The 16,394-nt window shown below is 36.8% G+C and overlaps 1 protein-coding gene and 1 pseudogene across 3 annotated transcripts in view; one reads left to right on the top strand and one right to left on the bottom strand.

The window, feature by feature from the left end:
• Positions 1-14,724, bottom strand: part of LOC311632651 (ferritin heavy chain-like) — a 158,934-nt pseudogene extending 144,210 nt beyond the window's left edge. Inside the window, exon 1 of the transcript in view lies at positions 14,655-14,724. The product of the transcript in view is annotated as a ferritin heavy chain-like (transcript). The remainder of the gene's footprint in view (positions 1-14,654) is intronic.
• Positions 1-16,394, top strand: part of PRKG1 (protein kinase cGMP-dependent 1) — a 1,113,305-nt gene that overhangs the window by 387,746 nt on the left and 709,165 nt on the right. The window lies entirely within an intron of this gene.

Genomic DNA, 16,394 nt, shown 5'->3' with positions numbered 1-16,394 from the left:
TTTCTTAATCTGTTCCAATTTAAAACCTCTGTCTAGATCTGCAATATTTTTCTTCATCAGTACTCTGTAGCTTGTAAGCTTTTTTTTTTTTTATTGTGTTTGCCATCTTTATATAATTTTGTTCTGTTATTTTTGTCATGTTGTATAAAAAGAGATTTCCCAGGCCTTGGAATCTAAGAATAAAACTGATTTTTTTCAGTGTTTCTAAAATATTATTTATCAAAATACTCAGCTATTTATTCAAGCTGTCAAAAATTTTATGTAATTCTTAGATATCTGTATGAAAACATTTTCTTCAACATTTTTAACCAAAATCCCTGGGGAAATTCCAAATAGCTCTCTTTACCAAAAAGTTATTTTTATCTGTTATTTTTCTCAATTGCTGAATCATTTCTGTTGCTATAATAGACATTGAATGAATAAAAATTAAAAATAACAACTTTTTAAAATAAGTATCACATATCCGTATACTGTCATTATATTATTTTTCATTCAGAGACATTACAGAAATTATTCCCATAATCTCTGCAGAACAACAAGTCAGTCTGATCTGGGCTTACAAATTTAAACTGGCTACCCTGGGAGAGCATTTGGAATTCATGGGAAACTTCTCATAAAAGCAGGAGGGAAGGTTAGGGAGTACACAGTAGTTCTCAGATTTTATTGGGCTTCAAGGTTATAGAAGCAGAACACATTCTTGGCCTCACCTCCATCATTTCTGATTTCTGTTTCAGTAGATCTGAGATGGACCCAAGAACCTAAGTTCTAACAAATCTCTAGTGAATGCCTTTCTTGATAGTTATGAGCCTCATTAAGTAGCTTTGAACTGGACAGTTTCTTAAGATCCTTTCTGCCCAAAGGCGCTTTGTAAAGTGTCCAAACCTCCAACACAGAAGCAGGAACACTTTTTTGGACTCTCCTCTGCTTTCCTGAGAAAGAACCAAGAACTGAAAATGGAGAGCGCTGTCAGAGAATGGAAATCAGTCCCCTTTCTCTTGTTTCTAGAGTAGCAGCTGCCTTTGGAAGTGCACAGTACACACATGTGTGTTAAGAATAGTGTTTTTATAATCTATTAGAAGATGAATCATCCACCTCTTGTGACAAAAATTTGACTTAATTTCCTTATCTCTTGTGCCCTTAAAAAAACAACAACAACAAACAACTAAACCTCTACTAGTGTACACCACATAAAATCTGATCACTTCTCTATCTAACAAACTACATTTGGCACCAAAACAAAACAAAACAAACAAACAAACAAAAAAACAAAAAAATCTCGCTGAGGTAAGAATCTCACAATTTTTAGAACTCTAAGCATTATTTTTTTTCTCCCCCAATATCTAAGATTATACCTTACTAAATCATGGTAATAGGAATAGGAACTAGGGCTGCTATGATTTGAGAAAATTTTCTTAACAAAAGCAATTTTTATACAACATGCAGGTGAATTATTAAAATTGAAATATTTACACACAGATTGCAGAGTCCCTAGTTTGACATGAATTGAAAAGTTGCTGTTTAACCTTGTAATATTAACCTTGAAAAATAGTCTTTTGGTTTTGGGTGCTTTCATGATAGATGTTGATACGTATGGCCTAGTATGTCACTAAAAGGAAAACCAAGCCAGTACATTAAAACTAGATTTCACGCCAAAACCAGTTTGGCTCAGTGGATAGAGCATCGGCCTGCAGACTGAAGGGTTCCGGGTTTGATTCTGGTCAGGGACATGTGCCTTGGTTGCAGGCACATCCCCAGTGGGGGGTATACAAGAGGCCGCTGATCTGATGTTTCCCTCTCATTGATGTTTCTGGCTCTCTATCCCTCTCCCTCTCTGTAAAAAATCAATAAAATGTATTTTAAAAAATAGATTTTAGAGTGGCTTTTAGGTACAGAATAAACTCTTGGGTACTGTCTAAAAGTCAGGATTTGATCTGATACTGCTTGTAATTGGAATAACAAAATTTGAATAAATAAACATCCTTAGAACTATAGAAATATCACCTTTTAAAATACATATATATATTATTGATTTTAGAGAGGAAGAGAGTGGGAGAGAGATAGAAACATCAATGATGAGAGAGAATCATTGATTGCTGCCTCCTGCATGCCCCCAACTGGGCATGCAGGAGGCAGCAATCCCACAACCCAGGCATGTGCCCTTGGCCAGAATTGAACCTGGGGCCCTTCAGTCCACAGGCCCATGCTCTATCCATTGAGCCAAATCAGCTAAGACGCCTTTTTTTTTTTTTTTTTTTTTTCTTTTTTTTAAAGGAACATCCAAGTTCGACTTAATTCAATGTTCTCCAACATAATTGAGAGGGTAGTTTTTGCCTAGAACTATGGCTGGTTATAAAAAAGAGTGGGTGCAGTCCTTTGTTTATGGATTAGATTCCTTTTTATTTTTTTTTTTAAGTCAGTTACTTGAAATTTCAAATGCATTTTCCACTGAAATGATGCTGTAAATGGTGGTTAGATTTCCCCATATTTAATCCATAATGTAGAAGAGATATATTTAAAATAAAGTGGAAAGGAATATTGTTAGAATATTAAAATCCAATCAGAGAGAAATTACTGTGCAATCAAATTAAAAGTTTGTGGCCAAATTATATTAAATTCTGATGCAGAACCAGAGCTGGCTGTTTTGCAGTTGGACAAAGAGGAAACTCCTCAGGCTGCCTGGGCACACACTGCTAAGTGACGTTGGCCTCCATTTTCACTAAGCCCTCAACCTCAAAATCCCACATAGTGTTTTCTGCAGCTACTGCCAGTGTAGCCATACTGACACAGAAGCTTAACTTGTCATTCTCCTGATAAAGACAACATTTGCTTCCAACATCATAAAGCAAACAAACGTATAATCTTTTGCACTTTGTGGGCAAAAAGCAAGGTGGTGTTGAGGATGGAGAAGAATAGAAGGAAACTCTGGGGCATTGGTTGTCCAGATTTAGCCAAAACAAATGGTTAAGCTTATATGCAATGCAATGCAATGCAATCCCGCAGGGTTTCTAGAACAGTACTTAGTCACACCAAGGCAGAGTTTGATAGGAAATGGATACAAGTCACAGATGTCTATGAGCTAGGGATCAGGGGTCATCAGCCAGCGCCCACATCCTCCCCTGGCAGCACCTGCTTGGGTTATGTATGATGAGATCCTTACATAAAGTATTGCCACTCAAGGTAATTGAGTAGTGCAGAATCTTCCTAATTGTAAGAAGTTGTCATTACCTTCCACCCAACTTTGTCGGTTCAGACACACCTCGGAGATTTTCAGGATACCTAATTAGTGCTGCTACGATTCAATTAGGATGTACACTCAGAAATATGACCTGAGGTTGAAATATTTCACAGAGTACAGAATTTGGTTTCTGCTCCTCTTTTGTAAAATGATTTGCGCAAAGGATATCTAGGATAATGCTAAGTTTGTCCTGGAGAATAATTGGAATTTTTTTTTAAAAAAATGGAATATGATTGCCTTGAGAAATGACCAGCTTTATATCGTAATAATAGGCCATGTTTTGTTTTGTTTTTGTTTTTCCTTTTTAAAATTCTGTATCTATTTCTTTTCTTTTTAAAAAATTCTTTATTGCTTAAAGTATTACATCTTTTTAAAAAATTCTTTATTGCTTAAAGTATTATAGATATATATCCTTTTCCCCCATTGACCTCTCCCTGGCCACCCCCTGCACATGTCCTCACCCCGCCCTAGTGTCTGTATCCATTGATTATGCTTATATGCATGCATACAAGTCCTTTGGTTGACCTCTTAAACTACTCCCACCCTCCACCAAACCTGCCTTCCCTCTGAAGTTTGGCGGTCTGTTCGATGCTTCTCTCTCTCTCTGAATCTATTTTTGTTCATCAGTTTATGTTGTTATTATAGTTCACAAATGAGTGAGATCATGTAATATTTATCTTTCTCCAATAGGCCATGTTTTGAAAGTCCTGAGTAATATATATCTGTTTCTTTGGCACATGATTCTATTCACTGAATTAGGGGGATGTAGTTCCTATAAGAAGCCTTAAACTTTCACACAGTTTAATATTTAAATTCCAGTTTCTATATAAAACCTCCAGCCCAGGTTTGGTTTAGTGGATAGAACGTCAGCTTATGAACTGAAGCGTCTCAGGTTTAGTTCTAGTCCAGGGAACATCCAGGGTGCAGGCTTGATCTCCAGTGTGGTGCATGCAGGAGATAGCCAGTCAATAATGACTCTCTCTCATCGTTGATGTTTCTCTCTCTCTCTCTTCCCCTTTCTCTCTGAAATCAATATATATATATATATATATATATATATATATATTAAAACCCATCTAGAAGCCTTAATCTTGAAATATATAAGAAATATAATTTGCCCCAGATTCCGGATTGCAGGTTCCTCCCCAGCCTGGGCCCTAGTCAGGGCTTCTGCAGGAGGCAACCAACCCATATTTCTCTCTGCCTTTCCCTCTCTCTAGAAATTAATGGGAAAATATCCCATTTATTTGTCATCCTTCACTCTCAAAAAGCATGAGTGAATTGAGTACATGAAGTACTTGCTATGAGTGGCCAAATATAAGTTGGACTCATGGTTTTGAGACATCATGTAGTCCACAGTCTATACCAGGAGAGCTGCCTATTTTCAGATTGTCCTCCAGAAGGGTCCATCAGAAAGTGTGAAAGTGCTTATATGTTACAGAGAAAGGAAAGATAAATAAAGCTTAGTTCATCTAAAAAAAAAAGTTTATTGGAGAAAGCAGTAATTTGCAGCATATTTTGCAATTCTCCAGCTTTTTTCTGACTTTTTTATATTTATTAAGTAATTCAAAGTTTTATTAGAAAAGCATTAACACTCATTGTACAAAATTCAGAAAATAGAAGGAAAAATAAATAAAAATCTCATGAGACACTACTACCTATGGACGGCCGCTGTAAACATTTTGGTGTACACCCTTTCAACCTTTTTTCTATATTTATATGTATATTTGTGTCTATGCTCATTTCCATGTAATAGGACCATATAGCATGTATGGCTTTATAAGATGATTTCTTCTTCATCTACAGTATATAATTTCTTCCCATGTAATTGAATATTCTGAATCATCATTCTAAGGGCTATATAGAAGTACCTGTGATGAATGCACCATGGTTTAATATCGTATTGTTGAACATTTGGAATATTTTTCTAGTTTTTTATTAGTTTAAAAAGTTGTGAATAATATTCTTGCTGTGTGATTTTTTTGTCATCTGTGAGTATAAATTACTAGAAGTCTTGCTGAGTCAAGAAGTTATCACATTTTTAAGGCTTTTATCTGACAAAGAGGTTATACCAACTTAAACTTACATCAGCAGTATGTGGAAATGCTTTACTTACTTTCAAAGGGGATAAAAGCCTCTGTTAGCAGAGCTCACTTTATCCCAATTTTGTAGGCCAATCTTAGGAAAACTACCCATTGACTTAGCCTTAGCTTTAATATTAGTCTTCATTTTGCTATTTCCAGTCATTTTTATATAAGAAATTCTAAGGAAAGAAACTTACCCCTTTCTCATATTCTCTACTGAGAGCTTGAACTACTCTTACATGTTTATAACTCTCAACCATGTGTTTTAAGAAGTTTTCTGAGAATTTATTGCACTTAACTGAGGAGCAGCCTTTTGACTATTAAACACATTCTAATCACTTAATCTTTAAAATCATCTCCCTTTTCTCGGTTCAATCTATGATAAGATTGTATTTTCATTCAGTTTGCATGTCTACAAATTTCCAAATGTTTATTTCATTGCAAATTACTTGATAGCATAATAATGCATTTTAAATAAACATACATGAATATGCAAAGACTCAAAGCCATTTAAATTTGAATTTTCAAGTCTCTTTCAGGTCATGAGCCAGCCATAACACTCTACTAGAAAAAGAAATTGCTTAAACCAATCACTTTTGAGACAAACCAATACATATCTTATCTTTTCATTAAAGCTATCTAACTTCAGATAAAACCTAACTTTATGCATTGACATGTTTGGAAAAGTAGCTAAAGAATTTCCTTTGAAAAAAATTCAATGCTATTATAGTCAATAGAAAACCATGGTGAGAGTCTGAGGTCACATTTAAAAAATGCCCAAAAAGTGGTGAATAAGACAGTCTGATGGGGTGGTGGGGGTAATATCTTATTCATGTTAAAAATGTTGAAAACCAAATTTTCCCATAATTGACTCTATATCTCACAAAGACCTGCACGTAGGTTGGTGATTTTTTAAAAAAAATCACCTCAGGACCTTTTTTCCATTAGCTAATTCAAAATATCCATTCATCCAAAGAATCTCTCTCTGTTCCATGAATTTGGTGGAAAACCAAATTTCCATAAAGTACTTATATTTTACAATCACAGTGCGTTGTCTCAAATACATCGTCCAATGTTTAAGTTGCCTTGAAGTCAATTAAGTGAGTAAAAGCAGTTAGAAAAAGCTAACTAAGAGAGAGATATTTCAAAGGATTTTATACAGTATAGATATCATTTGGTTTAAAAAAAAAGGGGGGGGGCAGCTACATGTTTCAATGAGTATTTTCTTAAATGTCTGTCTTCATTGTATTGCATTAGAAAGAGGAAGCGAGGTTATTCTTTTGAGATCTAATATTGTAAAAGCAACAGAAAGTTATTTTTCTCATCCTGTGTGGGACACAGGCAGAGCAGACAGAGGTAAAGCTTGCTTTATTTTCATATCCTTTTCTCGCCTCCACATGGGGCTCCTGCTTACATCTGACAGACACCTCAGGGTCCTCTCCACCTTGTCTTGCCTTCTCTAAACAGTATCTCAAACCTCACACCAGATCAAGGGTGTCTACAACTCACTTGGTATTGTGTTATAACCCCAAGGATTTAATCCATTGTATTCCTGCTCCTGGCACTTGATATTCTATCAGAAACAGTGTACAATGACTTAAAGGAATGAGAGAGTTCAAATGGCAGAATATTAGATACCAGAGAGAGGGCAGGGGTGTGAGTAACATTTGTAGTTTAGAGGGTCTTACTGTTTTAATCTTAAATCTCAGCCTGGTGTGAACATCAGATCTCATCCTGCAATAAGACAAGAGATGCTGATGGCGATGTGTAGGCAATAGAAAACGGGGACGGGGTTAGTCTTTATGGGTGTGTACCATAGGGCAGCGGTCAGCAAACTGCTCTGTTGACTAGTGAGTTTGCCGACCACTTGGTGTGTCCAACCTACTTTCCAAGGGCTTCTCACTTTAGGATTAGAAAAACAATCCTACAGAGAAAGGCTTTAAGAGATTTTGAAAAATAGTTCAATTCTTTTCACGTCTTCAGACAGGGAGATACCAAAGAAAGGACGAGAGATGACCAAACTTTCTAAGAAACACAAAAGTACCACTTTTAGAAACATCTTTAAGTGAAATAAAACATTAGGGCAAGGATCGGGAACTTGTTTGTTTGTAAATTCTGAATTTTCTGGGCTGATTCCTAAACCTATTATCAAAGTCCTCATTTGATTTGATTTTTTGTGTTCTATTTAAATTTTACTGTGACATATGCAGACCTAATTTTTTATCCTAGTCACTTTTGTACTCGGCTATCTCCAAAAATAGATTTTATTTCTCTTATACAATAAACTAGTAAATGTCTCAGATAATATAAAAGGTAATGAAGTCAGAGAATCAAAATAGCCTTGTATGACCCAAAAAAGAAAACAAAAAAGAAAAAAGCAATTTTACATATCCCTTCTTGTCCTAAAGCAAGACAGCTTTATCTACCATAAAGTGTTCAAAATTTATTTGATGGGTATTCATCCCCATAAGATTCCTTTGGGTGATAGCAACATTAAGTCCTTTTATTAAATGTTGGGAGGTGTTCTATGAGAAATAATGTTGGATAGAAATAAAAAAATATAATAAACATGACCCTATGACCTTAGTGCAGTGGTAGGCAAACTCATTAGTCAGCAGAGCCAAATATCAACAGTACAATGGTTGAAATTTCTTTTGAAAGACAAATTTTTAAAACTTAAACTTCTTCTAATGCCACTTCTTCAAAACAGACTTGTCCAGGCCGTGGTATTTTGTGGAAGAGCCACACTCAAGGGGCCAAAGAGCCTCATGTGGCTCTTAAGCCTCAGTTTGCCGACCACTCCATAGTGCATCAGAATCTAGGGACCATGGTTAACCTGGGTTTCATGGGAAAAAGAGAAACCGCCATGCTGTTGGACTTCAAGAGAGCGAGCTATATGCTGCTTTCACATTTGCCCCAAATTCGCAGCAGCATGAGCTCCATTTACCTCCCTATTTTCTCAGCATCAGAATCTTTCAGCAACGTGAGTCAGTTACTCATGTGTGCCTGTGCTCTTTCTTGTGTATCTTTTTCCCCCTTCTGTCCCCACTATCTCCTAACTTGATTCTCTGATCTCAAGTTCAAGCTCTGGTGGAAGGAATTCTCTTTCTCATATAACTTGTTGTCCTTGCTAGTTGGCCTACAGGTAGGCTACTGCTGGATTAGATGCTCTTCCAATGACCTTTCACCTGTCATGTCAACTTGTACGTGGTTATTGCTGCTAGAATGGGGCTCTGAGAACAGCAGGCATTCTGCAATTTTGCCTGCCTGCTGTGTATATGAAGTCAGTAACCTAAGTTAAAAGCAGGGTGATAGCATTTTCTACCATTTTAATTTTATTTAATTATTTGGCATAAAAATAATATTTAGTAACATATAATACTTAGTTCAATAGATATCTTACCTTCACATTTGCTGAAAAATGGACAATAATGCCCAGCCAGCATGGCTCAGGGGTTGAGCATCAACCTATGAACCAGGAGGTCACTCTTTGATTCCCAGTCAGGGCACATGCCCAGATTGCAGGCTTGATCCCCAGTGTAGAGCATGCAGGAGGCAGCCAATCAATGATTCTCTCTCATCATTGATATTTCTTTTTTTAAAAATATATTTTATTGATTTTTACAGAGAGGAAGGGAGAGAGATAGAGAGCCAGAAACGTCAATGACAACCAGGCCAAGAAACCCCACCCATGCATGAATTCTTGCACCAGGCCTATAAAAGCTTGATAAAAATCTATGTAGGGAATATATGCTACTTCTTCCTAGCACCGTAGTATAAGGTTGGCCTTGATAAATAAAGTTATGTTTTGTTTGTTAAATAAAAAAAGCAGGGTTGTGTCTGCCTTTTTCCAGGTACAATGGAGCTAAATTGCAGCCCAAGTCTTTCATTACCAGTAAAGTACTCCTCATGGGTAGCTGAGTGTTCCTTCCACAATATCTTGCAACACAACAGGAATCAACTGGTGGAGACTTTTTTGGGGGGTGGGAGTACTAAAAGGAGAAGTCTAGATAATGTTTGCAGGCAATAAATTTATATGTGTTCAAGTTATTGTTCTTCATTCGGAACATTTTTACCCCGTGGATCCACTCAGGGTTTGAATGTTAGGAAACTCAGGTGCAACATAAATCTCTCCAAATCTCAATTGCTCTGCCTAGGTAATGAGTCTAGCACAGTCATTTGAGGTCAGAAGCAAATGAATGGTAATTTACAAGACGACTACAGAGATGATGTCATACTAGAAAGAGAGAGAGATCTAATGAGTAATGTGGGTACAAGCTGTCCTCATTTTTTTTAACTATTTTTGAAATGCAATATAAAATGGTACTTTAAAGAGAAAGTGCATGATGTTATTGTCTATATTGTCTCCCTATGAGAAGGGGGTATTATTACCACTGGGAAAAATACTCAATATGAGCAATTTACTATAAAATGATAAATTAACAAGTAAAGATAATTTCATGCTCCCTTTGTCCCCAATAAATTAGTGCAAATTGCATTTCATGCTAATTGGTCTACAAAATTTACGCACAATGAAAACACTGGGATTTTTTTTCTCAGTTTGCTTGTAAATGTGTATACCCATACAGATAACAAGACTTTATTTAATAGTTTGTTACAGACAAATAGATGCACTCATTCGTCTACCTCTCCAAGGCTTCCTCTTGGTGTCTTCAAAAACAGTAATAATTAGCAGTGTTGGGTGGGATATAACCAGAGAGCAACAACATGGGTATGGGATCTAAGACAGAAAACTTTAAAATATAATATATGAAATCATAGAATATAAAGTTTTCAAATAAAAGGGGTACTAAGTTATTCTATTTTATGCATTGTTTCATACCTATTGGCAAACTCCTTGCTGACTTGAATAATAAGCCAATGCTTTCAAGTCTCTTTATCACTACAGACTCTTTTTATTATCTTCTCCCACTACATGGATCCCATGTATTAAAATATTATTGCTTACAAAACTGTATTAACTAAGAAATGACTCATTTGTTGTCCATTTTGAATTAATAATATATGGCAGGGATTTTTAACCCATGTGCCACAGGAATGTTTAAAACATTCAATACATAACTATTTAGTCCCAGGAACTGACCTCTTCCACTTAGATTGTCAAATAAAAAGTATGATTAAAACAGCCAACAAAACAATAGGCACCCAGTGTGTAAATGCCCTGTGTGTGTGTGTGTGTGTGTGTGTATATATATATATATATATATATATATATATATATATATATATATATATCGGATAATAAAATTTCTTTTATTGGTTACATCTCATAATAAGGTTGCATCTAATTGATTACCAGAAATCCTTGTATACATGCATAGGCACTTGATTTTTTTTTAAAGTCACTTCAGAGAAAAAAGGGTAGGCAATTACTATTTTTTTTTGGTAAATCAAATCAAAATTATACCTATTTTTTATCATGTTGATAAAAATATATTGTTGGTATGTTAGTTTATGTTTGCCATGAGATGAAAAAGGTTGAAAATTGCCGATGTATGTAACTATCAATCAGGACTTCTGGGCAGCATGGGTTGATTTTACTATGCTCCATTGATTCAATCACAGCCTAAAGCAAAGCTACAGGATATGTAGTCAGCAATGGGATACTTAGTTGAGAGTGTGTATGTAGCTTCTGAAAGATTTTTTGACGTATTGAGCAGACTATAATCACCCTTGTGGTTACTCATGAGCTCCTGGAAGCCTGATTGAAAATCCCAGAGGTAATCTCATTTGGAAAGTACAAATCATATAAAGCAGGGAAGGACGATAAATAGGCTTACCATGGACAACAGCTTTAGTGATTCTGTACAATCCTGAATTTTTATTTACTCATTTTTCATTCATTTATTGAGCATGTACTTTGTGCCAGACATATCACTCTACACATAAATACAAAGATAAAAGACACTTCTTCATTTTAAGGAGTTAACCCAATGAAAACAACAGGCAAGTAATCAATTACAGTTCATTATGATCAAGGCCATGCTACAAGATGCTTTGGAAGCCTGATGGATGATCAACTATGAGTTCTTGCCCTTGATTTCATCAGGAGAGTTACTGATGTTTCCTTTATCATGGGTAGAGATTACGTTAGTGTGTTAGATAATATTAAGGCTCTTACTTCTCTGCCCTGTTTAACTTCCCTTGTTCTATGGGAGTCCGGTGGGTGTAATAAACTGCTACTTGATCATTTCATCACAGTTCACGTGCTCTGTGTTTAATGTTTCCAATAGTTGTTACTTTAATGCAAGCTTTATGTTTGGTTGAAATTGAATCCAGTAACGGGAAGCTAAATACTAACACATTAGTTGGTGATCATTGTGGAATTCTGTTCTCTAGTAATTTATTTCAGATTTTCGATCAGCATAAAATTTGGTTCAGAATACAAGAGCAGGCCAGAGCCTTTTAAAGTAACAGCATATATTTATGCTGTTCAGTTTTAAAGTGGTCTTGTGCTTGTGTTTTATTTGATGATGAATGTGTGTATTTTCGGAACAAAGTAATTGTTACATGTTTAAGTAGTTTAATGCTTCCAACATTCTAATGATATTTACAAGGAATTGTTTTTTTCCGTACTTCTTTAAATAGATTAAGATTGTATGTGAACTGCTAACTAAATATTCTTACATAAAATTTTGTAAGAACGCAGCAATTCAAATGAAATCAAACAAAGGTTTTACATGAATTTTATAGCATAATTATTAATTTGAGGGCCACATATACATATTTAGATTACCCAGTCAAAGGCAGAAGATGTTACACCTAATGCCTTTGCTTGTTATGAAGAAATAATACTAAAACGTGGTCACTTTTCTAGATATCAAAATTATATTTTTTGCCTGAATGTAACTTCACATCTGCAGAGCATAGTTGATTTTAGATGATACTTTTCAATTATAATGAAATGGCAGTTTGGAGCATTGGAAGTACCATATACTACCTCACCACATCCAAACTTCCAACCCTACATGTGTGGGGGGGTCTCTTAAATAAATTCAGACCTGCTCTGGCTGGTGGTGTCTCAATTTGTTGGAGTCTTGTCTTGTGCACTGAAAGGTTGCAGGTTTGATTTCTGGTCAGGGCACATCCCAGGGGTGTGGGCTCATCCCTGGCCAGGGTGAGTACAGGAGGCCCATCCATGTTTCTAGCACATCTCTCTCTCTCTCCCCTCACTCCCTTCCTCTCTCTAAAATCAATTTTTTAAAAATGAAGATCTTGTAAGTCTTGTGCAATCTCTCTCCAGTGAAACAAGGGGAATCCTTTTGACTGAAACGTTCTAGACCAACTTCCTCACTCAAATCTTGTTATTCAAGAACAAAATTTATTTTGCAGACACAGTGGGTTTCAAAGCTTGGTACATCCATCCATTCAATGATGTTGCCAAAGGCCCAGATTCTATCACTCTGCCTCTCTAGGCATTGGCAGCTTCCTCAGCCTCACTATTCCTTTATATGTATTTTTAAATTGATTTTTTACAGAGAGGAAGGGAGAGGGATAGAGAGTTAGAAACATTGATGAGAGAGAAACATCCATCAGCTGCCTCCTGCACACCTCCCACTGGGGATGTGCCTGCAACCAAGATACATGCCCTTGACTGGAATCGAACCTGCGATCCTTAAGTCCTAAAGCCAATGCTCTATCCACTGAGCCAAACTGGTTAGTGCAGCCTCACTATCCTTATGGCCTCAAGATGAGTGCTAATGACTGCTGAGGCCACATGCTTCCCTGTTCAGGAGAGAGGCCTGAAGAGCAGCTTTTCCCCACCACCAAGACAACATGCGACAGGTGCCTAACCCAGGGTTAATACATGTCACCACACTGATGCCAACGCACTGATTACCTGTGACTCATCAGTGTCACCTTTGAATTGGGGCCCGGAATGTCACCTTCAATAATGCTGAAGAAGAGTGAACATCTGAGTAAAATTAGGGTTATTTTAACAGTGGAGAAGCTGAGTGGAAGGAAGGTATTAGGGAGCCGTGGGCAATCTGTGATGTTCTCTCTAACAGGAAGGGATGCTGAGACTTGATACTTTTAGGAAACTTGACCTTATGAATGACAGTAAGACAATGACTGATACATACAATAATCGCATCCAGCCAGATGGTACTCCTCTTGGAGAAAAACTGATATGCCAGTTTTAGTGAAAATGTGATCATCCGTCACTGATTTTCAAAGAAGCTTTTGTATTCCTTTTATGAACTTTATTATATGATTCCAAGGTTGCATAACTCCCTCTCCTTAGCTCCATGGTATCTATGTCCCTTTATAATTTTGAACTTGTTTACCATGTATCTGGGTCTAAAATGGAAATATTTGTTAAGATGAACAAAATACTTCATAATTGTTTAAACTGTACTTCTCAAATAGTGTACACACATTCTCTCCAGGGCTTCTCAGTGGTGTAGATCCAATGGCCAAATTTGGCCAAAATCTGACTAGAACATCAAATTCATAAATTTTTGTGAGAAAAACAAATAATTTTAGAGAAAATCATTCTAAATATTAATTAAAATTGACATATATATAGCATTAGAATGAAAAATTTTATACAATACATTTTATATCAAGGACTACATAGCAAGTTCACTCTAACCCTGCCTTTCCCACATACTTGGCTGCCTTATGCCTACATGAGAAGTAATCCTCTCCTCTGTACATCCTAATATGCTTTTCCACCTGTACATATGTGGAAAAGCATATTAGGATGTGCAATAAATTAAATGTACAGACTCCAAATAGGAAAGTTGACTTTTAAAAGGGTTTACATGTTGTTCATATATTTTAAGGCAACCTGTTTGTAATCAATACTTCCAGGTAAGTGCCTTGAAATTTTACTGTTACTCTTTTTTAATCAAGAATGAATCCTGCCGCCTGCCCCCTGGCTGGTGTGCCTCAGTGGTTGAGTGTCAACCTATGAACCAGAAGGTCAGGGTTCGCAGGATAAATGCCCGAGTTGTGTGCTCATTTCCCAGTAGGGGTGTGCAGTGGGCAGCCATTCCATGATTCTCTCTCACTGTTGATATTTCTCTCTCTCCCCTTTCTCTCTTAAATCCATAAAATATATATTTTAATAAAATGAATCCTGCCCAAAATCCATAAAACACACCTATTTGAGACCTCATATAATGATCTTTATTCACTGAAGAAATAAAGCTTCCTTTTTATTTTTTAACCAGATAATCTTTCTGCTTAAAGGTGACGCTTCTCCTCTTGACCCATAAGTATTGATGTGCAGTGAGTCCCCTGGGATGGCTGGTGAGAACCTGATCTTGGTCTCATTTCTTGTTCTAATGGGGGTCTCCTGCACTTACCTGCAGCATTGCTGCTTATTTTGACAGGTGCCATCAGTATGAAACGCCGAGTGAAATGCACTGCACCCATCGTTCAGGATGACTGGTCTGCCACAACATTTGAATTCCCCTGATTAATGTAGGATTTTCTAGGCTCCTTCTTCTTTTCTTCCCCTGTATGGTACGATGTAGGGCTGATGAAAAATCTATTCACTGGGAGCAGGTGAAATCCAGAGCCAGGCGAATATAAAACAGCTCACTTGGCACCATTATACTTGACCCCACAGTGAGATGATGTTCATTAATCTCATCATAAACCAAGCCTGGTGCTCAGTACTTCACAAGGATTATTTTAGCCATCCACTAGGGCTGAGGTAAGCCCTGTAGTACCTGCCCTCTGTTTATGAGGGTCCCATACTCATTGGAGTGAAATAATCTGCCTGAGTAGCATATCTTACACCTGCTACTGATGCTTTCTCTCCTAGTCCCGGATGTGTGTTTGTGCATTTGTGTGAAAGGCTATACAGCTTTTTAAAAAAAAAAAAAAAAAAATATATATATATATATATATATATATATTATTGATATTTTATAGAGAGGGGGGGAGAAGGATAGAGAGTTAGCAACATCGATGAGAGAGAAACATCGATCAGCTGCTTCCTGTACACCCCCCCACTGGGGATATGCCCACAACCAAGGTACATGCCCTTGACTGGAATCTAACCTGGGACCTTTCAGTCTGCGGGCCGATGCTCTATCCAGTGAGCCAAACCAGTTTCGGCAGCTTTGTTTTTGAAATATATGAAATATATGTTCACTGTCCTGTTGTCAAGAGGAGAGTTGAGAACACAGGTTATTTGCAAAGATACAAATTGTATTTTCTAAAATCCTCTATAAGAAATTTTAGTGTTTTAAACAGAAAACATGACATTACCTATTTCAAGTTGATTGTGTGTGTGTGTGTGTGTTTAAGCTGGATATGTGCATTCTTTTTGGGGACTCTCAGTGGTGTAACTAGGAAATGCAAAAATCCACTAAATTGAATAGATAATATCAGAGATTTAGAATGCATGACTCCTGCCCTAAATGAACTTGCCATTGAAAATTATAAAGGGACATAGATATCATGGAGCTAAGAAGAGGAAGTTATGCAACCTTGGAATCATATATTAATCACAAATCATTTTGAGAACTGCTGTGCCAGCCACTGTGCTGAGTTCATTATTTGATTTAATCCTCTCAGGTGCTCTTGGCATGGACATTATGGAGGTGCAGAAGCAGGCCAGGGTTCTGTAGCGGAGCCAGAGCAGTGATATGAACCCAGCCAGTCAGACTCACATGGCCTCCACCAGTTCCCCATATATTCTCCCCAAGATGGATTGACTTAATTACAAGGCCATTAGGCACTGATGTTTTAATTCACAAGCATGGATGATGAAAGAACACTGAATACAGGAATCATTAGGCAAATATCGGTGGTACGGGAGGGGGTTTCCCCCTCTAATAAGTTGGATGAGGTGTTAAATACCTCCTGTTCTGTTCCCATGCCTCTTGTCATTAATCTGAGATTCAAAAATATCACTTATGACGTGAATGATTAGAATATACCAAGTGTAGAAGTCACTAGAGACTCTTAAATTGGAAGAGTTTATGAAACATGCTCTTTCCCAATTTATTCCTCAAGTTGTGTTATTTTTACCTCACACACATTGCTTTCCGATAGTTACTGATCAATGTGCAAGCCTGATCAAAGCTGCTGTT

Source organism: Pipistrellus hanaki (assembly GCF_964339955.1).
Source record: "Pipistrellus hanaki genome assembly, chromosome: 14".
Lineage (NCBI taxonomy): Eukaryota > Metazoa > Chordata > Mammalia > Chiroptera > Vespertilionidae > Pipistrellus > Pipistrellus hanaki.
The sequence above is the reverse complement of the archived record's forward strand: the minus strand, read 5'-3'. Positions and strand labels throughout refer to the sequence as shown.